Raw genomic sequence first — 24,812 nt, forward strand, 5'->3', positions numbered from 1 at the left:
CAATTTGCCAACCGTGGGACCGTCAAGTGTTCAGCACTCAAACCGTAACAGAACCACAGTATCTGCTGGTAACATCAATTTTGCGGAATCATTTCACCACTTTTTTAGCCCATCCTTTGCAAGGCCACAGGAGACAAGAAGTCTGACACATAGTCAACGCCTAGAGACGATGGTACAGGAGTATCTCCAAGTAAACATTGAAGCCACGACTGTGTCACTGGACCCTTGCTCTTTTTGGGCTTCCAATCTGGATAAATGGCCGGAGCTAGCCACTTATGCCTTGGAGATCTTGTCATGCCCCGCAGCCAGCGTTCTGTCTGAACGTGTGTTCAGCGCTGCTGGTGGTGTGCTGACAGATAAGCGCACGCGGCTCTCCACTGATAATGTAGACAGACTCACGTTCATAAAGATGAACAAATCATGGATCCGAAACGACTTTTCTACCCCTGTGTCATCCTGGGGAGAGTAAAAGCTTGATGATTGGTTAAAATCACCCTACCAACCGTTTTAAGCTTTCAAATTACTAATCATGTTTATCTGTATCTTGACTGGAAAATAATTTGGGCTTTGTAGCAGTGTGCAGCACTGATCCTATTAGGCCATCTATACTAAAGCTTCACCAGATTTAAAATTAAAAATAATTTTTAGCTGCATCTAGCCCGGAAAATAATTTTGGGGCTCCGAGATGCGCAAGGCACATAAGTGCCTTCTTGCTGCACTACCTGCAGCATGACCCTCATATTGTCAGAATTCGAAGTAATCATGACTACTGGGTTGCCACACTCTTAGATCCCCCAAACTTTTCGATCAACCTTTTCATTTTAATAAAGACCAAAAAAATGGTCATTTTTGAAATTATAAGCATTAGCAGGTTGTTAGAAACTGAAATCAAACAGTTTTCAACTCAAAACTTTATTCTAGGTGATGTTACATTTTCACATAGGACCCCTTGTTCGAAAGGAGCTTCTGAACTCTCTCGTCCATTGAATTTGTCAGGTTTTGGATGGTTTCTGCTTCAATTGTTTTGCATGAGGACAGAATACCCTCCCAGAGCTGTTGCTTAGATGTGAACTGCCTCCCGCCATCATAGACACTCCTTTTAATGATGCTCCAAAGGTTCTGAATGGGGTAGAGGTCAGGGGAGCATGGGGGTCACACCATAAGTTTGTCCCCTTTTATGCCCATATCAGCCAGAGATGCAGATGTTTTATGTGCAGCATGAGATGGTGCATTATCATGCAGAAAAATGATCTTGCTGTGAAATACACGGTTCTTCTTCTTGAACCATGGCAGGAAGTGCTGTTTGAGAAAATCCACATACATTATGGAGTTCATCTTTAGCGCCTTCAGGGATCCTAAAGGGGCCGACAATCTCTCTCCCCATGATTCCAGCCCAAAACATTACTCCACCTCCTCCTTGTTGGCGCTGTAGCCGTGTTTGCGTGGGGTGTCCATCAACCAGCCATCCTCCACTCCATCCATCTGGACCATCGAGCGCTGCACGGCACTCATCCGTGAACAAAACAGTTTTGAAATCAGTCTTCATGTAATGTTTGGCCCACTGGAGCCGTTTCTGCTTGTGTGAAGTGGATAGAGGAGGTCGACAGGATGGCGCATGCACAGCTGCAAACCTCTGAAGGACCCTGCATCTTGTTGTTCGGGGGACGTTGGAGGCACCAGCAGCTTCAAAAACTTGTCTGCTGCTATGACAAGGCTTTTTTGCCGCTGCTCTTTCAACCTGACGTAATTGCCTGTAGGAAAGAGTCCTCAATTTGCCCTTATCAGCACGCACACGTGTGTACTGTGAATCAGCTACATACTTCTTGATTGCCAAGACACTTCATCCAGATCATCGCACAATGTTGATTGTAGTCATGCCTTGACCTAAACACTCCACAATTTGTTGCTTCTCAGCAGCCGACACATCCTTTTTCTTTCCCATTTTGGCAGAAAATGTAGGCTGCTTAATAATGTGAGAGAGCCTTCTTAAGTAGTCTTGCCTTTCATTGGACACACCTGCCAAACTAATTAGCACAGGTGTCTGCAATTGCTTACAGTGATATAAAGAGCCCTGACACACATCACCATCAATGAGTTTAACTGACAAACAAACAAATTCTTCCCTTATCACTCCTAAACACTTTTTGTATAATAATTTGGAACGCAGTGTACATGTGCTTTTCCACAAAACACCAGTGGTTCACGTAGTGAATCTTACAATTCTAACTTGCCAACCGTGGTCTGTATGGAGTTGTTCAATAAAGGGCCCAAAATTAAGATAACATAGATGGGAGAGGTCTCTATGAATAGGAATTCCTAAGTATTTGATACCCTGTGAGGGCCAGGCAAAGGGAAAGTTGGACTGGATGGAATCCTATATGGATTTGGGGAGGGAGACATCGAGGGCCTCAGACTTCGCTGCATTGATTTTAAAATTTTACCATGTAACAAAGTGATCTATTTCAGCCATAACAGCATGGATGGATATATGTGATTGAGTGATATATACTAGGACATCATCAGCAAATAGAGAGCACTTGTACTCGGTGCCTCCCACCTCAATCCACCTAATATTGGGGTTATGGCGAATTGATGAGAGCAGGTGCTCCGTCACTAGGATGTATAAGAGAGGGGACAGAGGACATCCCTGCCTTGTCCCATTGGTGATTGTGAAAGGTGATGAAAATGTTCTGACGCACCCCCTGTGCCTTGGGACACCCGGAGCCGGACCCTTTTTGGTGGATGCTGGTGGTTGTAGTCTTCGTGGCGGCGATCCGGTTCCGTGGCTCAGGGCGGTCAAACCAGTGGCGGAACTATTTATGTGGTTTTCATGTTTAAATGTCCGACTACGCCACCCGTGGATTGCGGTCAGAGTGAACCGCCGCTACAGGGCAGACCACTGAGGCTGGTGTTGTGGGTGCAGCAGAGCGTAGCATAACTCCCCACGGGAGGAGTATAGCCTCAGGGCAGTGTATGCGGAGGATGGGGGTGATGGTGCAGGGCAGCAGCAGTAACGACACGGAGTCAGTGATGCAGTTCAGGGCCTTTACTCACAGTTCTTATTATCCAGACCACGTCTGCAGGTAACGGCTGCCCACGTCGTACTGTGCTCACCAGGTGAGGGGCTCAGACAACTCCCAGATAACTTTGGAGCACTTCACAGGACCCCCTTTGTGTGTCCTTTGTCTGGCCTTTCTTACCAACACTTCTGTCCGGCTGCCTCGGGCCTCCTCTTGGTAAACTTGGCACCAGTTTCCCTGACCCTATGTGGTGCCTTCCTAGCGGGTGTAGCGAGGGGCTGCGCCACATAAAATGTCACAGCCTCCGGTTTCTAGCTGAGGGTCGTTTCCTGCCTCCACTAGTTCGGGGACCGGTCTCCCCCTTTGGCCTGACCCCTCCACGCAGGTGGATTCGGGCGTGCGGTGGCGACTCGCCCGTCCGCACCCCTGGGATCCCTTCATTCCTCGTTCCTGGAGCCTTCTCCGCTCCTCTTCCTTCCTTCTCCCTCTTCCAGGCCTGGGCCTCTGTTACTAGGCCCGCCTCCGGAGCAGAGCTCATGCAGAGCCCCTGCTCCCTGCCACTTCTGCTCAGACTTCTCTGCACTGAACTAAGATGGTGCCCACCTTTTATACTCCCTTCTCAATGCACCCAGGAACTGCTTCCTCCCTGCTCCTGCACTACAGGGTTCCCCTTCCTCAGTGTTCCCTCCCCCCACTCCAGCCAGGGACAGGGACTGTCGTGCCCATCTCAGGGGCATATTGGTCGCCCTGCCCCATGGCAATGTGGTGTAATGCATGCAGGTGTCGGGTCCTGATCCACACTCCATCCTTACCTGAGAGTGAGATATCACACCTCTGGGTGAGGTGCAATACGTCTGTAGCAACCGAGCCCTCAGGGTGCTACAGTTCCATTTATCTTCAGCCTAGGTGACGTATTGCGATACAGGGCCGTGATTTTGGCTATAAAAGGGTCCCCTAGACCCCTACCCCAAGCTTTTTAAGAGAATCATATATGGCGTGCCAGGAGACTCTATGGAATGCTTTCTCAGCATCCAACGAGAGTATCTAATTACAAATTTTTAACTGCATCTAGCCCAGGATATACTTTGTGCCTAGTAGCAGTGTCTGCTAGTGAGCGGATTATCCCGGCTGTTAAGCAAGCTGCACCACCTGTAGTTTAGACACTTAATTTTTTCAAAGGAAATGCTTCGGGACCATGGGATACTTAGTGAAGAGCATCAGGAGGCACCCCAAGGCATAGGGGCTGGGACTGGCAGTAGGATGCCTTGCGGTGGACAGCCGAGCTCGATCCTTATAAAAGCTTTTTAACTGCAGCAGCTTTAGTGGACGCTACTGGAGCTGGAATTACCGCGGCTGCTGGCATGAGACTTGCCCTCCAATAGATCCTTGTAAATGGATTTAAAGTGTATTCATTCAAATTAGAGAGACAATTTAAATTAAAAAGCTTAGAGCTGCCTCCACCACAGGGGGGCTCGCTCGACCCACCAGCGGACAGGCACCAGTATTGGGAGAGGGGGGCTGGCCGTCAGGGTTCACCGCGGCTCTGGCACAAACCCGGCGACACGGAGGTGGCACGGGCAGGAGCGGACTGGCCGTGTCGGCTTCTCACTTTTTGTATTTTAGAAGGGCATGACATGCCTATATCTGTGTCTCCCCCTCCTTTTACTCCTCCACCTCTTTTATTTTCGCATGACTATATGTACTTGTCACTTTTCCATGTGTTAGTTATGTCTTCTGAGCAGTTTGTCAGCTTTTGGACACCTTTGAAGGTGTTTTCTATGTGTTTCTATGTGTTTTTGTTTGCCTGCCATTGGTTTTAACGGTGTTCGAAGGTGTTCGACGAACAGTTCGACGAACAGTTCGGCGAACACACGGGTGTTCGACGAACCGAACCGAACTCGAACACTACGGGGGTGGCTCAACACTAGTTTCTATGTGTTTTTGTTTGCCTGCCATTGGTTTTAACGGTGTTCGAAGGTGTTCGACGAACAGTTCGACGAACACACGGTTGTTCGACGAACCGAACTCGAACACTACGGGGGTGGCTCAACACTAATGATGATGTCATACGATGATATCAGTTGATGTCATAATCAACTGATGATGTCATCTGATGATGTCATAATCAACTGATGATATAATTTGGTGATGTCATGATTAATTGATGTCATAATTAACAGATGTCATTTGATGATGTCATAATTGACTGATGATGTCATCTGATGATGTCATAATAAACTGATGATGTCATCTGATGATGTCGGCTGATGCATTAATCAACTGATAATGTCATCTGAGGTTATATGATTATGTCACACGATAATATCTGATTATGTCATTATCAACTGATGATGTCATCTGATAATATCATGTGATGTCATAATCAACTGATTATGTCATCTGATGATGTCATATAATGAGTTCATAACTGAGGATGTCATCTGATGTTGTCATATTTGACTGATGATGTCATCTGATGATGTCATAATAAACTGATGTCACCTGATGTCATCTGATTATGTCACAGTTATCTGATGATGTAATCTGATGATGTCATAATCAACTGATGATGTCATCTGATGATGTCATAATCAACTGATGATGTCATCTGATGATCTCAAATTATGATGTAATACAATGATGTTATCTGATGTCATAATCAACTAATGTAATTTGATGGATGTCATAATCAACTGATGATGTCATCTGCTGATGTCATAACTGATGATGTCATCTAATGGTGTCATAATCGACTGATGTCATCGGATGATGTCATAATAAACTGATGATGTCATATGATGATGTCACAGTCAACTGATGACGTCATCCGATGATGTCATGATCAACTGATTGTCATTTGATGATGTCATATCTGATGATGTTATCTGATGTCATCTAATGGTGTCATAATCGACTGATTATGTCATCTGATAATGTCATAATAAACTGATGATGTCATCTGATGTTGTCATAATTGACTGATGATGTCATCTGATGATGTCATAATAAACTGATGATGTCATCTGATGATGTCATCTGATGCATTAATCAACTGATAATATCATCTGATGTTATATGATTATGTCATACGATGATATCTGATGATGTCATAATCAGCTGATGATGTCATCTGATAATATCATTTGATGATGTCATAATCAACTGATTATGTCATCTGATGTCATCTGATGAGTTCATAACTGAGGATGTCATCTGATGTTGTCATAATTGACTGATGATGTCATCTGATGATGTCATAATAAACTGATGATGTCATCTGATTATGTCACAGTTATCTGATGATGTAATCCGATGATGTCATAATCAACTGATGATGTCATCTGATGATGTCATAATCAATTGATGATGTCATCTAATGATGTCAAATGATGATGTCATACAATGATGTTATCTGATGTCATAATCAACTGATGTAATTTGATGATGTCATAATCAACTGATGATGTCATCTGATGATGTCATAACTGATGATGTCATCTGATGTCATCTAATGGTGTCATAATCAACTGATGGTGTAATCTGATGATGTCATAATAAACTAATGCTGTCATCTGATGATGTCATCTGATGATGTCATAATCAACTGATGATGTCATCGGATGATGTCATAATCGACTGATGTCATCGGATGATGTCATAATAAACTGATGTCATATGATGATGTCACAGTCAACTGATGATGTCATAATCAACTGATTATGTCATCTGATGATGACATATCTGATGATGTTTTCTGATGTCATCTAATGGTGTCATAATCGAATGATTATGTCATCTGATGATGTCATAATAAACTGATGATGTCATCCGATTACGTCACAATCAACTGATGATGTAATTTGATGATGTCATGATCAGTTGATGATGTCATCATTAATGATGATGTCATACGACGATGTCATTGATGATGTCATAATCAACTGATGATATCATCTAATGATGTCATCTGATGATGTCATAATCAACTGATGATGTAAATCGATGATGTCATGATCAATTGATGATATCATAAATAACTGATAATGTCATCTGATAATGTCATCTGATAATGTAATTCGATGATCAAATGATTATGCCATTTTCTAATGTCATAACTGATGATTTCATCTGATGTAATCTAATGGTGTCATAATACAATAATCATGTCATTTGATGATGTCATAATAAACTGATGATGTCATTTGATAATGTCATCTGACGTCATAATCAACTGATAATGTCATTTGATGATGTCATCTGATGTCATAATGATCTGATGATGTCATCTGATGTCAACTAATGTTGTCATAATCAACTGATGTCATCTGATGACGTTATAATCAGATGATGATTTCATCTGATATCATTCGATGATGTCATAATTAACTGATGAGGTCATCTGATGTCAAATGAAAATGTCATAATCAACTGATGATTAGTGTTGAGCATTCCAATACTGAAATATCAGGTATCGGCCGATATTCGCAGTATCGGAATTCCGATACTTAATTCCGATACTTTTACAATATCGTATACCAGAATCGGAAGTTCCCATAATGCAATGAGCCAGTTTCATTTTATTCAGCCAATGAGGATCCTAAGAAGTGTGGGCACATCCTGTTAGGCATGTAGGCATCTTAACTAATGGCATGGCTGTGATTGGCTGCTGAAATGATGTCATGATGCACTATAAAAGCTGCTGCCGCCATTTTGAGCTCACTCTGCTGTGAATTCAGATAGGCATGTGGTCGTGGGCGTGGGCGTCGAGTTTCTGCAGGGAGAGGACGTGAGGATTCTCTGCCTGCAGGGAGAGGACGTGGGGATTCTGTGCCTGCTGCGGGCACCAGTGACTCAGCATCCCACAGTTTTACCAGGGAACAGTCCTTTATGCGCAGCTTTGCAAGAGCTAGCCGTACCCCACTGCTGTGGGAGGACCAAATTGAAGCCATTGTCGGATGGATCGCAGCTAACGCATAGACTTCAATTAGTTCCAGATCCACTCAGGTCCTGAGCACTGAAGAGCACCCATCTGTCTCTTCACCACCTGCCAAATTGCCCAGGCAGTCAGAGAGCCCTGGACAGGAGCCATCTCTACTTCTGTTCTCTGAATCTCTTGGCTTGGAAAGAGGGGGCCAGCCAAGCAGAATTCGAGAATTTGAAGAAGAGGTAGTATGCAATGATGTGCAACCGTTTTGTCTCTCTGAATCTGAAGAGGCGGGTGGGCCAGTGCCTAAGGTGAGCAGCACACCTCAGTACGCATCTGATGATGAGACTCAGGTGCCACTTTCTGGTGCGTACTGTGCTGTCGAGACTACCCAGGAGAAGCAGTTGTTTGAAGAGGGTGGTGTAGATGATGAGGTCCTTGACCCATCATGGCGTGAGGGACAGAAAGGTGGTGGGAGCAGCTCTGAGGAAGAGATTCCCCGAATGGCACAAAAAGGAGGGAGAAGGAGGGTGCAGACTTGGTTGCCTGTAGCCTCCACTTCGGCACCCATTAGGAGCATGGCTCTTCCAAAATCCAAAGTGGGCGCTTTGGACTTGCAGTGCCTGGTCCTTTTTTGACACAGTTGCAGATGACATTTTCTTTGTCAAATGCAAGCTGTGTAATCAGAAGGTGAAAAGAGGGAAAAGTGTCAGCAACCTCAATACCACAAATATGTGGAAACATGTGCGGACCAAGCACATGGTGGAGTTACAAAAACACACTGAAGACCTAGGCCAACCTACAGCACCACCTACCACCTCTTCAGCTCGTGTTGTAGCCTCTTCCTCCAGCTCACACACAGCTGGTTCGGCTTCCTCACAGGCTCGCCATGGAAGAATCTCTGGCACTGTTGTACAGAGACACAGTGTAATTCCACCCACAGCACCACTTTCCCTGTCATCCTCACACTCCCAGGCCAGTCTACAGCCATCATTAGCACAGACATGGGAGAAAAGGCGCCCATACTCGGCAAACCATCCCCGAGCACAGGCTCTGAATGCTGGCATTGCTAAACTACTGGCCCTTGAAATGCTATCATTCAGGCTGGTGGAGACTGACACCTTCCATAACTTTATGGCATTGGCAGTCCCACAATACAACGTGCCCAGCCGCTTTTATTTCAGCAGGCAAGCCGTCCCTGCCCTGCAACAGCATGTGGAGGGAAAAATTAAACATGCGCTACAAAACGCCGTCAGTAGCAAAGTCCACCTGACCACCGATGCGTGGACCAGTAAGCATGGACAGGGACGATACCTTTCCCTCACTGCCCATTGGGTAAATGTTGTGGAGCCGGGTACAGATCTTGAGAGTGGCGCTGTACGTGTTCTGCCAACTCCAAGGATTGCAGGAATCCAGTCTGTACACATTGACTCCTCCTCATACTCCAGTTCCTCTGAATCAGCGCTGCAGGAGCCGTCACGGTCTACCTCCACATCGACCCGTGAATGGCTACCTGTTATGATGACCGATATGAGCACAGCCGTGGCCAAACGTCAACAGGCCGTATTAAAATTAATTTCTTTGGGGAATCGAAGCCACACAGCGCAGGAGCTCTGGAATGCCATCAAGCAGCAGAGCGACGTGTGGTTTGTGCCAGCGAATCTCCTGCCAGGCATGGTAGTGTGTGACAATGGCCGAAATCTGGTGGCAGCTCTGGGCCTAGGCAACCTCACTAACATCCCATGTCTGGCACATGTGCTCAACTTGGTCGTGCAGAGTTTTTTGAGGGACTATCCGAATCTTGATGCACTGCTTCACAAGGTCCGCATAGAGTGCGCTCACTTGCGGCGTTCCAGCAACGCAAGATGACGCATTGCAGCTCTGCAGTGCCGATTACGTCTTCTGGAACATCGCATCATATGTGACCTACCCACCAGGTGGAATTCAACGTTACATATGTTGGAGAGGTTGTGTGAGCAGCAGGCAGCAGTAATGGAGTACCAGCTGCAGCAGGCGCAAACAAGTCGCAGTGTGCGCCGTTCACACTTCACCACCACTGAGTGGGCCTCTATTAAGGACATTTGCCACGTTTTGCGTGCATTCGATTATTCCACGCGGATGGCGAGTGCAGATGATGCACTAGTCAGCATGACTGTCCCCCTTATCTGCCTGCTTGAAAAAACACTGCAAGCACTAAGGGAGGAGGTTTTGGAAGAGGTGGATGATGAGGAGTCACAAATGCCATCTGCTTCTCTACAGTCTGCGCAACGTGGTTCCTCCCAAAGGCCTAGGCAGGGGACACTTTGTGAGGAGGATGAGGAGGAGTCAATGGAAGAGGAAGACATCTGTCAAGAGGAGGGAGGTACACAATGCTCTAGTAGTCAGTATCTAGAGCGAGGGTGGGGTGATGCAGAGCAGGCAGAGATCACGCCTCAAGCAGGGGACAGCGTTTCTTGGCCTGTTGGCAGTCTGCAGCACATGGTTGATTTCATGCTGCAGTGCCTGAGAAACGACCGCTGCATCGCCCACATTCTCAACACGGCTGATTATTGGGTGTCCACCCTCCTAGATCCTCGCTACTGGGACAACTTACAAAGCCTCATAACACCGTTGAGCCGGGAGCGTAAAATTGCGGGAGTACCAAGACGCACTGGTGCATTCCATCATGTTCTCCATTCCAACCGAGAGCAGTGCTGCTAGTGCTTTACAAAGCAGCTCAGTGCGTCGAGGCAGTGGAGGAAGCTCTGCACAAAGAGGGAGCAGAAGCAGAGCCTCAGCACAAGGCAAGACCAGTATGGCCCAAATATGGCAAAATTTTGATGTCTACACCATCACAGACGGCTCCAATCAGCAGGAGGCAACGTTTCCGTCAGATGGTGACAGACTACATGTCTTGCCCTCTCAGTGTACTCCCAGACGGCTCTTCTCCCTTCAAGTTTTGGGTCTGTAAGCTGGATACATGGCCAGAGCTTAGCCAGTATGCATTGGAGGTGATAGCTTGCCCTGCTGCTAGTGTATTATCAGAACGCGTCTTTAGTGCCGCAGGTGGTGTACTAACAGACCGTCGCATGCGACTATCCTCCGATAACGTTGACCGGCTTACTTTTCTCAAAATGAACAAGGCCTGGATCTCGCATGACTTTGCCAATCCTCTTCCAGAATAAATAATTGATTGCCAACAGTATCCAGGTCTCCTGTTGTGTTCATGTTTCTACCACCTGAACTGTAATCCCTGAGCTCCAACACCGCCAGTTGGCGCTCAGAAGTGCTGTCTGCACAGTCAACACTTGCTGCTGTGTTATTGGGGTTCAGTAACATCAGCTGTTCCCCTGCTGTGCGGACGGCAATTTCTCCTGCTCTGTCCACATTCTTACTACTACAGATTTTAAAGTTGCTCCAATTACACCTCTGGCTCCTCTGTTTTTAGTATTTACCCTGGCTCCAATACCGCTAGTTGCTGCTCAGAAGTGCCGTCTGCACAGTCAGTGCTTGCTCCAGTGTTATTGGGGTTCAGTAAAGTCAGCTGATCCCATGCTGTGTGTCCGGCAAATTCTCCTGCTCTGTCCACATTCACACTACTATTGATTTTAAACTTGCTCCAATTAGGCCTCTGGCTCCACTCTGTTTTTCGTATTTACCCTGGGTTCCAGCACCGCCAGCTGTTTCCCACCAGTGTCTTTGGCATGGGTACTCCCTCCTGCCCAGCCTGGTTCCAGAACGCCAGCTGTTTCCGGGTAGTGTCAATGTCACTTTGCCTCCAATGTTTTGTCCTGTCGTGTTGCGGTCGGGTTAGCCGACTCTATGGTGCCTGCAGTTTAGGTGACTCCTATGTGGGCTGCAGGATCTGGCAATGAAGGCTGGTTCCATAGTGCCAATAAGACAAGCACCCCCTGTAGGACTGTGGGTTTCGGTAACTGCGGCCGGCTCGCGGCCTTGCAACGTTTTTTTACATGGGTACCTTCTGCTACCCATCCGGGTTCCAGTAGCGTCAGCTGGTTCTCGGCAGTGCCTTTGGCTTAGGTGCCTCCTTCTCGGTATCCAAGCTCCACCACCGTCTGCTCGTCCTTGGTAGTGCTTTCTGGCACAGGTACCTCCTGCTTAGTAACTGAGTTCCAGTATCGTCAGCTGGTCCTCGGTAGTTCCATTTGCTCTTGTACCGTCTGCTACCCATCCGGGTTCCAGTACCGTCAGCTGGTTCTCGGCAGTGCCTTTGGCTTATGTGCCTCCTTCTCGGTATCCAAGTTCCACCAACGTCTGCTGGTCCTTGGTAGTGCTTTCTGGCACAGGTACCTCCTGCTTAGTAACCGAGTTCCAGTACCGTCAGCTGGTCCTCGATAGTTCCATTGGCTCTTGTACCTTCTGCTACCCATCCGGGTTCCATTACCATCAGCTGGTTCTCGGCAGTGTCTTTGGCAAGGTTAGCCGACTCTATGGTGCCTGCAGTTCAGGTGACTCCTATGTGGGCTGAGGGATCTGGCAATGAAGGCTGGTTCCATAGTGCCAATAAGACAAGCACCCCCTGTAGGACTGTCGGTTTCAGTAACTGCGGCCGGCTCGCGGCCTTGCAACTTTTTTTTACATGGGTACCTTCTGCTACCCATCCAGGTTCCTGTACCGTCAACTGGTTCTCGGTAGTTCCATTGGCTCTTATACCTTCTGCTACCCATCCGGGTTCCAGTACCATCAGCTGGTCCTCGGTAATTCCATTTGCTTTTGTACCTTCTGCTACCCATCCGGGTTCCAGTACCGTCTTCTGGTTCTCGGCAGTGCTTTTGGCTTATGTGCCTCCTTCTCGGTATCCAAGTTCCACCAACGTTTGCTGGTCCTTGGTAGTGCTTTCTGGCACAGATACCTCCTGCTTAGTAACCGAGTTCCAGTACCGTCAGCTGGTCCTCGGTAGTTCCATTGGCTCTTGTACCTTCTGCTACCCATCCGGGTTCCAGTACCATCAGCTGGTTCTCGGCAGTTCCTCAGCCTTCTTGTACCTTCTGCTACATTTCCAAGTTCAAGCTTTTTGAAATGGTTCTTGGTAATCACTCTGGATCTCCCTGACGAGGACCCTGATGACGAGGACCCTGAAGACCACCCCGAAGAAGACGAGGACCCCGAAGATGAGGACCCTGAAGACGAGGACCCTGAAGACCAACCTGAAGAAGTCGAGTACCCTGAAGACGAGGACCCTGAAGACGAGGTCCCTGAAGACCAACCCAAAGAAGACGAGGACCCCGAAGACGACGACCCTGAAGATGAGGACCCTGAAGACCACCCCGAAGAAGACGAGGACCCCGAAGACGATGACCCTGAACACGAGGACCCTGAAGACCACCCCGAAGAAGACGAGGACCCCGAAGACGACGACCCTGAACACGAGGACCCTGAAGACCACCCCGAAGAAGACGACGACCCCGAAGACGAGGACCCTTAAGACGAGGACCCTGAAGACGAAGACCCCGAAGACAACAACCCTGAAGACGACGACCCTGAAGACCACCCCGAAGAAGACCAAGAAGATGACCCTGAAGAAGTTGACCAAGAGGACAAAGAAGAAGAAGACAACCACCAAGATACAGAAGAACAAGAGACAGAAAACCAAGAATCAGAAGTACAAGAAGCTGCAGAACAAAAAGCAGAAGAACATTAAGCATTAGACTAAAAATCAGAGCAAAAGATAATATCTAAATTATAAGCAGAAGATGACTAAGCAGTGTATGGGGGTGAGTCCATTCCTCCTTGTGGTGCCCCTGGAAAAGACCTGCTGCTGCAGGCCAAACTGAACTCGGACAAATCACGTTGTAAATCTTTTTTGACGGGCAGAACGAAAGGTGTAATGTTCAAACTTTTATAGATAACAACTACAGGAATGCCTGTCACAAATAAGAATATGATGAAGAAGAAGAATATGAAGAAGATGAAGAAGTAGAATATGAAGAAGAATAATAGTTGAATAAGAAGAATATGAAGAATCTAAAAATAAAAATTAATACGAAGAAGGTGAAGAAGAAGAAGATGAAGAAGGTGAAGAAGAAGTTGATGAAAAAGATGCTGAGGATGATGAAGGAGAAAGTGTGGGAGAAGTAAAAAAGAAGGTGAAGAGCATGGAAGTAGTGAAACATAAATATCTGACAAAATATAAAAATACTTAACATAGTCAATATTTCCGTAACTCAGAACGTCTTAAAAAAACTATTAATTCCTGCTATTCCATTTGATTGGGCTAAACCTCTATGCCTTTACTGTCTCCCCCACTGCCCCCAATACATTCTACATTATTCTTAGTTGTTTTCCTTCATGTAGAATTAACCTACAAGGAAAGAAAGTGTTTATTTTTATTCCGATATTTCAGTCCCATTGACTTGCATTGGTTTCCGGTATCGGAATCGGCGATATCCGATACTTTTTGGGTATCGGTCCGATCCAATCCGATTCGATATTTCCCGATATCGAAAGTATCTCTCAACACTACTGATGATGTAATTCAATGATGTCATGTTCAATTGATGATTTGATAATTAACTGATGATGTCATTTGATGATGTCAAAATCAACTGATTATGTCATCTGATGATGTCATCTGATGTCATCTGATGTCATAATCAACAGAACATGTCATCTGATGATGTCATAATAAACTGATGATGTCATCCGATTATGTCACAATCAACTGATGATGTAATTCGATGATATCATGATCAATTGATGTCATAATTAACTGATGATGTCATCTGATGTGATTCGATGATGTCATCTGATGATGACATGATCAACTGATATCAGATGATGTCATAAACAAGTGATATCATCTGATGATGACATGATCAACTGATGATGTCATCTGATGATGTCATAATCGAATGATGTAATTCGATGATGTCATGATCAACTGATGATGTCATAATCAACTGATGATGTCATCTGATGTCATCTGATGTCATAATAAGCTGATGGAGTTAATTGATGATGTCATCTGATGATGTAATAATTAACTGATGATGTCATCTGATGATGTCAATTGATGATGTCATCTGATGATGTCACCTGATGTCATATTCAACTGATGCCATCTGATGATGTCACCTGATGATGTCTAAATCTGCTGATGATTTCATCTGATATAATTTTATGATGTTATAATTAACTGCTTGTCATCTGATGATGTCTACTGATGATTTCATAATCAACTGATGATGTCATCTGATGGTTTCATAATCGACTGGCGATGTCATCTGATGATATTTTAATAAATTGATGATGTCATCTGATGATGTCATAATCAACTGATGATGTAATATGATAATGCCATCTGATGATGTCATATTCAACTGATGACATCATTTGATGATGTCATCTAATGATGTCATAATGAACTGATGATGTCATCTGATCTCATCTGATGATGTCCTAATCAACTGATGATGTCATCTAATGATGTCATCTGATGATGTCATAATTGACTAATGATGTAAATTGATGATGTCATGATCAATTGATGATGTCATAATTAACTGATAATGTCATCTGATGTCATAATCAACTGATTATGCCATCTGCTGATTTTTATAACTGATGATGTCATTTGATGTCATCTAATGGTGTCATAATCGACTAATGATGTCATCTGATGATGTCACAATAAACTGATGATGTTATCTGATGATGTCATAATCAACTGATGATATAATTTGATAATGTCATCTGATGATGTCATAATCAACTGATGATGTCATTTGATGATGTCATGAGATGTCAAAATCAACTGATGATGTCATCTGATGTCACCTGATGACGTTATAATCAGATGGTGATTTCATCTGATATCATTCGATGATGTCATAATTAACTGATGATGTCATCTGATAATGGCATCTGATTATGTCATCATCAATTGATGTCATCTGATAAAGTCATCTCATGATGTCATAATGAACTGATGATATCATTTGATAATGTCATCTGATGATGTCATAATCAACTGATGATGTCATTTGATGATGTCATGAGATGTCAAAATCAACTGATGATGCCTGCGCTCTGCAGTGTCTATGAATTATGGCATGCTGGATGGCAGCGCTCAGCTGTGATCCAGCCTGTCATCTCAATGCCATCCCAGCGTGGGAGAATTCTCCTGCTCAAACACTGAGCGCTGAGAATTTTCCCACGCTGTCAGTGGCGTGCATGAGGTGAACTGAGTTCATTGGACATGAACTCGGCTCATCTGGATGCCGTCACAGCCAGACTCTGCAGAGCGCAAGCATGCCTGCGCTTCTCAGTCTCTGTGGCATGGCAAGGTGGATGGCAGCGTTCTGCTGCGTTCCAGCCTGTCATGTGAATGTAGCAGAGCTGAAGCTGTCATGGGAACCATGGAAAGGTAAGGATGATGTTGGTTTATTATTCTACTTTTATTGCAGGAGATCGTTGGCTTCAGCTGGAATGGGCGTGATGGTAAGTATGGTTTAATTTAGAGCAATAAAGAATTGTGTCTTTATTTCAATTAAAGGACTTTATTCTGGGTGTTTGTGTTTTTTTTTTAACTTTGACTATGGAGTTAGTAATGGGTATGTCTTATAGACGCCTCTCCTTTACTAACCTGGGCTTGATGTCAGCTGGCATTATAAGCTGACATCAACCCTAGCCCTATTACCCCACTGCCACCGCTACAGGGCAGTGGGAAGAGCGACGCTAAGTGCCAGAATTGGCGCATCCTATGGATGCGCCATTTCTGGGGCGGCTGACGGCTGGTGTTTCTAGCCTGGGAGGGGGCCAATATTCATGGCACCCTTCCTGGGCTTTTAATATCAGCCCCCAGTTGTCTGCCTAGCCTTTGCTAGGTATTAAAATAGGGCGGACCCCACGTCATTTTTTGGGGGGTCCCCCATTTTAATAGCTAGTAAAGGCTAGGTATTCAGCTGGAGGCTGATATTAGTAGTCTGGGAAGCTCCGTGGGTATTTCCCCCTTCCCAGACTTCAAACATCTGCCCCAGCCGTCTGCTTAACCTCCGCTAGAAACTAAAATTACGGGGAACCCCACGCCAATTTTTTTTTAATAAATCCTTTATTTTAACACTAAATGACAAGTACAGTAATCAACACTATCACTGTACTTCTTATATATGTGACTGACATGTTTCTGTCTATCTCATCTATGTGTGATGCTCTATCTTTCTGTTATAAATTGTCGGGTACCGATGCTGAATTGCCGGCCAGCTTTTTTAAAGAGACGGTGCATGAAAACACTAAGATTTTTTTGAATAAATCCTTTAACACTATATGACAAGTACAGTAACCAACACTGTCACTGTACTTCTTATATATGTGACTGACATGTTTCTATTAGTGTTGAGCGAACATCCTCGACACTGCTCGGTACTCGCCCGAGCATCACGCTACTCGGGATGTTCGGCGAGCACCGAGCATTTCCGGGTTACTCGGGCGGGAGCTCGGGTCTCCGCCCTGCATGTTTGGCGCTCTTTACAGAGCCAATGAACATGCAGGGATTGCCAGCCAGTCACTGTAATGCAGCAACCATGTTGGTTGTGGGCATTACAGTGATTGGCTGGCCGCACAGCGTCACCTCGAGTATTTAAAACGGGACGCCGCCATCTTGGACACAGTCGCTCCGGATTAGATAGTGTAGGGACAGTACTGCTGATTTAGGGAGAGATATAAACTGCAAAATAGATAGTGTAGGGTCTGTAAAGGCTGCCAGAACAAACAAGCAGGACTAATATCCATCCCAGATACCAGGCAGGCAGGCTGTATAGGAGACACAGTGGTTATACCAGCAAACGCTGCATTACAGTCCTGTGTGCTCCTGTTGCTGAAATTGCTGGACTGAGCACCAGGTGTCGGGGGCCAGGAAAAATCCTTTTTTTTTCATCTAAATCCTCCTTTTTTTTTTCCTCCTTCACACTGTACAAATACCCATCTTATTTACCTTTTGGTGTGTCCCCCCCCCCCCCAAAAAAAAGCGTGTCTCTGATTTTTCAGACACAAATATAACTGTTGAAAATAGTCTGGTGTAGGCTAGAGAAACAGAAGTGTTGTTTTGCACTTCCACGGTTCAAACCTCTGTATTATCTATTTTGGGCCATTTGTATCTAAAAAAAAAACAGTTTGAGTGTGTCGCTCACTGTTCAGCCGCAAATATCTCTAGTTAAAAAAGTGTGGTATACCCCAGTAAACAATAACCGTGGTTTTGCCATCCCACGGTAAAAAATCTCTATTATTCAGCTTTTGGTAGTTTTTTCCGTAAAGAAAAACAGTAGTGTCTCCTGACTGTTGTGACACAAAAATATATCTGTTGAAAATAGTCTGGTGTAGGCCCGACATCCCAGTGTGGTTTCGCAGTTCCACGGGTCAAATCGCTGTACTATCCAGTTTTGGGCCTTTGGTATCTAAAAAAAAAGCAGTTTGAGTGTGTCGCTCACTGTTCAGCCGCAAATATCTCTATTTAAAAAAGTGTGGTATACCCCAGTAAACAATAACTGTGGTTTTCCTCTTCCACGGTTCTAATCTACTCTTTATTACCCTTTTTCCATTGATAGTGCAAGTGTAAGCTATTTTACATCATTTACAATGGGCAAGGCGCGTGGCAAGGGACGTGGAAGTGGACGTTCTGGTGATGGTTCGTGCAGAGGACGGGGCCATGGCCAAGGTGAAATTGTGCCACAACCAACAGCCACATCTTCTCGCTCCCACTTCTTGACCGAATTACTAGGGAAGCACAGAACAGCACCAGTATTGAGAACTGATCAGTGTGAACAGGTTATTAATTGGATAGCAGATAATACTTCCAGTTACCTGGGCACCACCACCTCCGGTCTGTCTTCCACACGGTCAACTCTTAGTAGCCGTGAGTCTCGACCACATACTCCTCCTCACCCCGATGCTCCTTCCTCCCACCATGCCGAGTGTCGTCAGACAGCAAGTGATCCCACACCTAGACACTCTGAAGAGCTGTTCACTGGTCCATTTCCATATTTGGGCCCCTCGCCTGATACGCTTGAAGTGGTGGAAGAGGAGATCCCATGTTGCGATGCTCAAATATTTGAACAGCCACGGCCACAGGAAGTCGACGTTGGCAATCTGTCACAAGAGGTGGACGATGACAAGACACAATTGCCAGGAAGTGAGGAGGAGGATCGTGGTGCGCAAGTGGAAGAGGAGGAGGTGGTGGATGATCTTGTAACTGTCCCAACGTGGAAGGAGGACATGCAGAGTGAGGCCAGCAGCACACAGAGGGAGGGAGGCACAGTGCCCCAACAGGCAGGAAGAAGCAGTGTGGTGGCCGCAGACAGAAGGCAGGCAACCGTTCCCCGTAACACCAACACGAGGGACGTTGCAAGTACAAGCGGTAGGTCTTCCAGAGTCTGGAATTTTTTTAAAGACTCTGCTGATAACCCCAAAAAGGCCATATGTTCCACCTGCCATGCCAGCATCAGCAGGGGTGACAAGACTACCAGCCTGACCACCACCAGCATGATCAGGCACATGGCAGCAAAGCACCCGACTTTGTGGGGCGAAACCCAGGGTCCACGACCAGTGTCAGCGGGTGTCACCACTGCTTCTTCCACTGTTGTGCATGCAATAGAACCCCCTGTTGTGTGTGCAAGGCAATCCCCTGTCCATACTGCATGTAAAGATGCCCCCTCCTCTCAGTCTTCACTTGTTCTGGCAGTTCCTCAAGAAACAGCATCAACGTCCACATCCACGTCCCACTGCAGTGTTCAATTGTCCATATCCCAGACCTTTGAACGAAAGCGGAAATTCGCAGCTAACGCCCCACAGGCCACAGTCCTAAATTCGCACATTTCACGACTGCTTGTATTGGAAATGCTGCCTTTTAGGCTGGTGGAGACGGAATCCTTCCGCAATCTTATGGAGGTGGCCGTCCCTCGGTACTCGGTCCCCAGCCGACACTATTTTGCCCGGTGTGCCATCCCTGCACTACACAAGCACGTGTCCCAAAGCATCTGCCGTGCCCTCAACAACGCAGTTACTGGGAGAGTCCACCTGACAACGGACACGTGGACAAGTGATTGTGGCCAGGGATGGTACATCTCTCTGACGGCACACTGGGTAAACATAGTGGAAGCCGGGACCCAGTCGGACCTTGGGACGGAACACATCCTCCCCACACCGAGGATTGCGGTCCCTATGTCAGTTAGAGTTGCCCCCACAGTGTACAGCTCCTGCGCATCCTCCTCCTCCTCATGTTCAGCCTCCATCTCAGATATCACCACATCAGTTACAAGCTGGAAGCATTGCAGTACTGCCTCCGCCAAGCGGCAACAGGCTGTGCTGAAACTCATAAGCTTAGGTGATAAACCTCACACTGCTTGTGAGTTGTGGACAGCTGTGAAAGAGCAGGCAGATCTGTGGCTGAGACCGCTGAACCTACATCCCGGCATGGTCGTGTGTGACAATGGCCGTAACCTGGTGGCGGCTCTGAGGCGAGGTGAGATCACACACGTACCATGCCTGGCTCATGTGCTTAACCTCGTGGTTCAGCGGTTTCTTAAATCGTACCCCGAGTTGCCAGATCTGCTCGTGAAAGTACACCGCCTGTCAGCTCATTTTCGCAAGTTGGCTACAGCTTCCGCTGCCCTTGCTGTGTTGCAGCAGCGTTTGCAGCTTCCGGCACACCGACTGGTGGGTGATTTCCCCACACATTGGAACTCTACCCTCCACATGTTGCAAAGGATTTGTGAGCAGAAGAGAGCAGTTGTGGAGTACCAGCTGCAACAAGGCCATCGATATTCAGATCAGACTCCACACATAAGACCTCAGAAGTGGACCTGTATGTCTGACATATGTACCATCCTGACAAACTTTGAGGAGGCCACCAAGATGGTGAGTGGTGATGACGCCATCATTAGTGTCAGCATCCCACTTGTCTGTCTTTTGCAACGCTCTCTGCAGAGAATTAAAGAGGAGGCATTGCAGCCAGAGTATGATGAGATGGATCAAGAAGCCTTTAGCGGGCAATTACACACAGCCCAGCCTCATCTCATCCCGGCGTGCATTGGGGGACAATGAGGGAGAGGAGGAGGAGGAGGAGGAAGAACAGGAGCTGCTATCATGCTTTGTAGACGGTAGTACCTGTTCAAGTGTCATACCGTCGGTTCAGCGTGGGTGGCCTGAGGACAGGGGGGAGGAAGAAGAGGAGGAGGAGGAGGAGAGCATGGTCAGTCGTCATCTTGGTGAGGACACGGAAATCTTGCCCGTTACCAGTCTGGCACGCATGGCTGACTTTATGTTACGCTGCCTTAACCGTGACCCTCGCGTTGTCAAAATGTTGGGTGACAGTCATTACTGGTTGGTGACACTTGTAGATCCCCGCTACAAGGAGAACTTTCACTCTCTTATTCCTGAGGTGGAGAGGTCTAGCAAAAATGGGGCAATACCAGAAGGCCCTTGCTGCAGAACTCTTAACAAAATTCCCATCTGAACACGCTAGCGGCAGAGGTCACAGTTCGCTGCCCAACCAAGGCATACAGGCGAGAGAGATGCAACTCCAATCCAGCAGAGGCAGGGGAACACTGTCAACGTTCTGGGACAGTTTTCTGACACCCGCCCAGCTTACAGGCCCTGAGGCGCGGGGTACTCTCACAAGCAATGGAAAGTTTCAAAAGATGGTGAGGGAGTACCTTGCCGATCGTACCAGTGTCCTCCGTGATTCCTCTGTGCCTTTGAATTATTGAGTATCCAAGCTGGACACTTGGAATGAACTCGCTATGTACTCCTTGGAGGTCCTTGCCTGCCCTGCCGCTAGCGTGTTATCGGAGCGTGTTTTTAGTGCCGCTGGGGGAATTAAAACTGATAAGCGCACTCGCCTGTCAACTGACAATGCTGACAAGCTGACCCTTATCAAAATTAACAAGGGCTGGATTGGGCCAGACTTCTCATCTCCACCAAATGACAGCAGAGTAACATAAAGTCAAATCCACTGTGTTATTTCGGGAGGTGTATTCACATGCACAGCTTCACACCCACACATGGGTATACGCTTCCTCGTTTCGGCTGTTTAATCTTCTTCTCCTTATCCTCAGCCTCCACCACCACTATACCACCAGGGTGCCAGCATTGCAAGTTCCTCTGTCCTTATTTTTGGCAGCTTTTGCTTGCAAGGCATAAGCAAATACTATGGGACACCCACTCCCCAATAATGGGACTTATGTTTGTAATATGCTGTACTGCATGGCCCTTGTAAGGGGCATTGCAAGTTGCTCCGTCCTAATTTTTGGCAGCTTTTGCTTGGAAAGCATAAGCAAATACTATGGGACACCCACTCCCCAATAATGGGACTTATGTTTGTAATATGCTGTACTGCATGGCTCTTGTAGGGGGCATTGCAAGTTGCTCCATCCTAATTTTTGGCAGCTTTTGCTGGGAAAGCATAAGCAAATACTATGGGACACCCACTCCCCAATAATGGGACTTATGTTTGTAATATGCTGTACTGCATGGCTCTTGTAAGGGGCATTGCAAGGTCCTCCATCCTAATTTTTGGCAGCTTTTGCTGGGAAAGCATAAGCAAATACTATGGTACACCCACTCCCCAATAATGGGACTTATGTTTGTAATATGCTGTACTGCATGGCTCTTGTAAGGGGCATTGCAAGTTGCTCCGTCCTAATTTTTGGCAGCTTTTGCTGGGAAAGCATAAGCAAATACTATGGGACACCCACTCCCCCATAATGGGACTTATGTTTGTAATATGCTGTACTGCATGGCTCTTGTAAGGGGCATTGCAAGTTGCTCCGTCCTAATTTTTGGCAGCTTTTGCTGGGAAAGCATAAGCAAATACTATGGGACACCCACTCCCCCATAATGGGACTTATGTTTGTAATATGCTGTACTGCATGTGACGCACCCCCTGGGCCGTGTGTACACGTGTGTGGGATACCCGATGCCGGGTCTTTGGGGTCTGTAGTCTCCGTGGCGGTGACCCGGTCCCGTGGCTCAGGCTGGTCAAACCAGTTGCAGTCTTTCTTAGGTTTTGAGGTTAATTGTCCGACTGCGCCACCCGTGAATTGCGGTCAGGGAGTACCACCGCTGCGAGGCAGACCGCTGAGGCTGGTGTTGTGTGCGCAGCATAGAATGGTATAACTCCCCTCGGGAGGAGTATAGCCTCAGGGCAGTGAGTGTGGATGATGGGGGTGATGGTACACGAGCGCAGCAGGAATGACCCAGAGTCTTTGCAGTGCAGTTCAGGGTCTTTACTGATGATTATAAGGTAGACCCTCCCGGAAGTACTGGCTAGCATAAGAGGCCTGGTCAGTCTGTGAGCAAGCAGGAGTTCCCCTGGCCAGGTGGAGTTGTAGGCCTCCCCGTCAGTCTGCACTCTTCCTGGCTACCTTGCTGTAAGCAGGTAGAAGCAGCCCACGTCCCTTAGTGTACCGTGTAGTGCTCACCCGTATGGCTGATGACTTGGGGCCTTCTGTTAGCCTCCGCTCCACGACGGCGGTGCTGGTCCCTTGCTTGCGACTGAGCCTCCGGGCTTCTATGGCCAGAGGACCTGAAATCCCCTGCCGGCTGGTTTCTGCTGCTGGATATATAAGTCCTCACAGCTTCGGACTCCTGTGTCCGGTTCCTATTGTCTTCTGCAAGGACGAGCTCTGCTCAGCTTCCAGCCCCTGGTCTTTAGCTCCTAGCTCCTACAGAGCTCCTTGCTGTTACCTTCCCTTGCTCTCACTCTGATTCTGACTGTTCTCTAACTCACTCAACCCCACCCCAGATCCAGTTTATAAGGGCAGAATTCTCCCCTCCCAGGATTGGGGCAGGAGGATGTTGCATGTTTAAGGGATCCTGACCAGGAAACCTCCCACTTGCTCTCCGACGTAATATCTCTATTACTGTGGTGACCAGACCCCTGGGGTGCCACACATGGCTCTTGTAAGGGGCATTGCAGTTCCTCATAATTTTTGGAAAGCCTTCCATTCACTGCTTAGGCCAACAGTGCGCAGGAGACCCAGTTGCTATAAATGGAAAAAAAGGTTTAGTTAACGCCCTCTGACCTCCATGTCATTTCCAAGGGGCATTGGAGTGCCTCGAAATTTTTGGTAGGCATTGCACTCACTGTATGCCCTATAACTGTGTAGCCGAACCGCTCCTTTTGTTACAGAAACATATCCTACAAGACATATCTGGTTGACTGGCCTGATATTGATGTGAATGGTCCCTGTTCCTCCTGCTCTTTCTCCTTTGCCACTACCTCATCCATCATTTATCACCTGAAGCTTTGTTTTAACGGGAGTCATAGAACTTGGATAGTAGCAGGAAAACATCCAGCAATCCTCGGAGGAGGTAGGATATGCGCCAAAATGCTGACAACCTCAGGCCTAGCCGCTACTACATACATGCACTTGCATTACAACAAAACAAAGCAGATGCTAACTTCTATCATCCTCATCATGCTCCTCACCTTGGCACTCTCAACTCAGCTGATGGAGAAGCCAGGGCCCACCGGAGGAGTCTGATAGTCCGGTGGGCTCGGCCAATGCTGCCCTAAAGCAGGCCAGGCTAAGAAAAGTGTGGGAAAGGTTACCGGGACAAATATTGGTGGCTGGGCACCGAGTATGGACACACGGCCACCCACTGGAGGCTGGGGAGCAAGCGGGGACTCCCGGCCACCAGGCGGCTGGGGACTGAGTATGGATAGCAGGCCGCCGACACAGCCATGGCGTGGTGGCCAGATTCCTCCTCCACATGCCTAAAAGGCCCAATTTAAAGTGCAAGCAAGCAAGCAGTATGGTATTTCAGCCTGGGGGTGGGTGGGTGGCAGGCTGCATACTTGCGCTTGCATTGCAAGGAATTAGAGAAGTACAATTGAACACTGCCCTGGGACAAGGACTTGAATGGGGATAGTT

This window comes from Phyllobates terribilis, unplaced genomic scaffold, assembly GCF_046119375.1.
Source record: "Phyllobates terribilis strain yellow unplaced genomic scaffold, ASM4611937v1 Scaffold_10__3_contigs__length_209671492, whole genome shotgun sequence".
In the NCBI taxonomy this organism is placed as follows: domain Eukaryota; kingdom Metazoa; phylum Chordata; class Amphibia; order Anura; family Dendrobatidae; genus Phyllobates; species Phyllobates terribilis.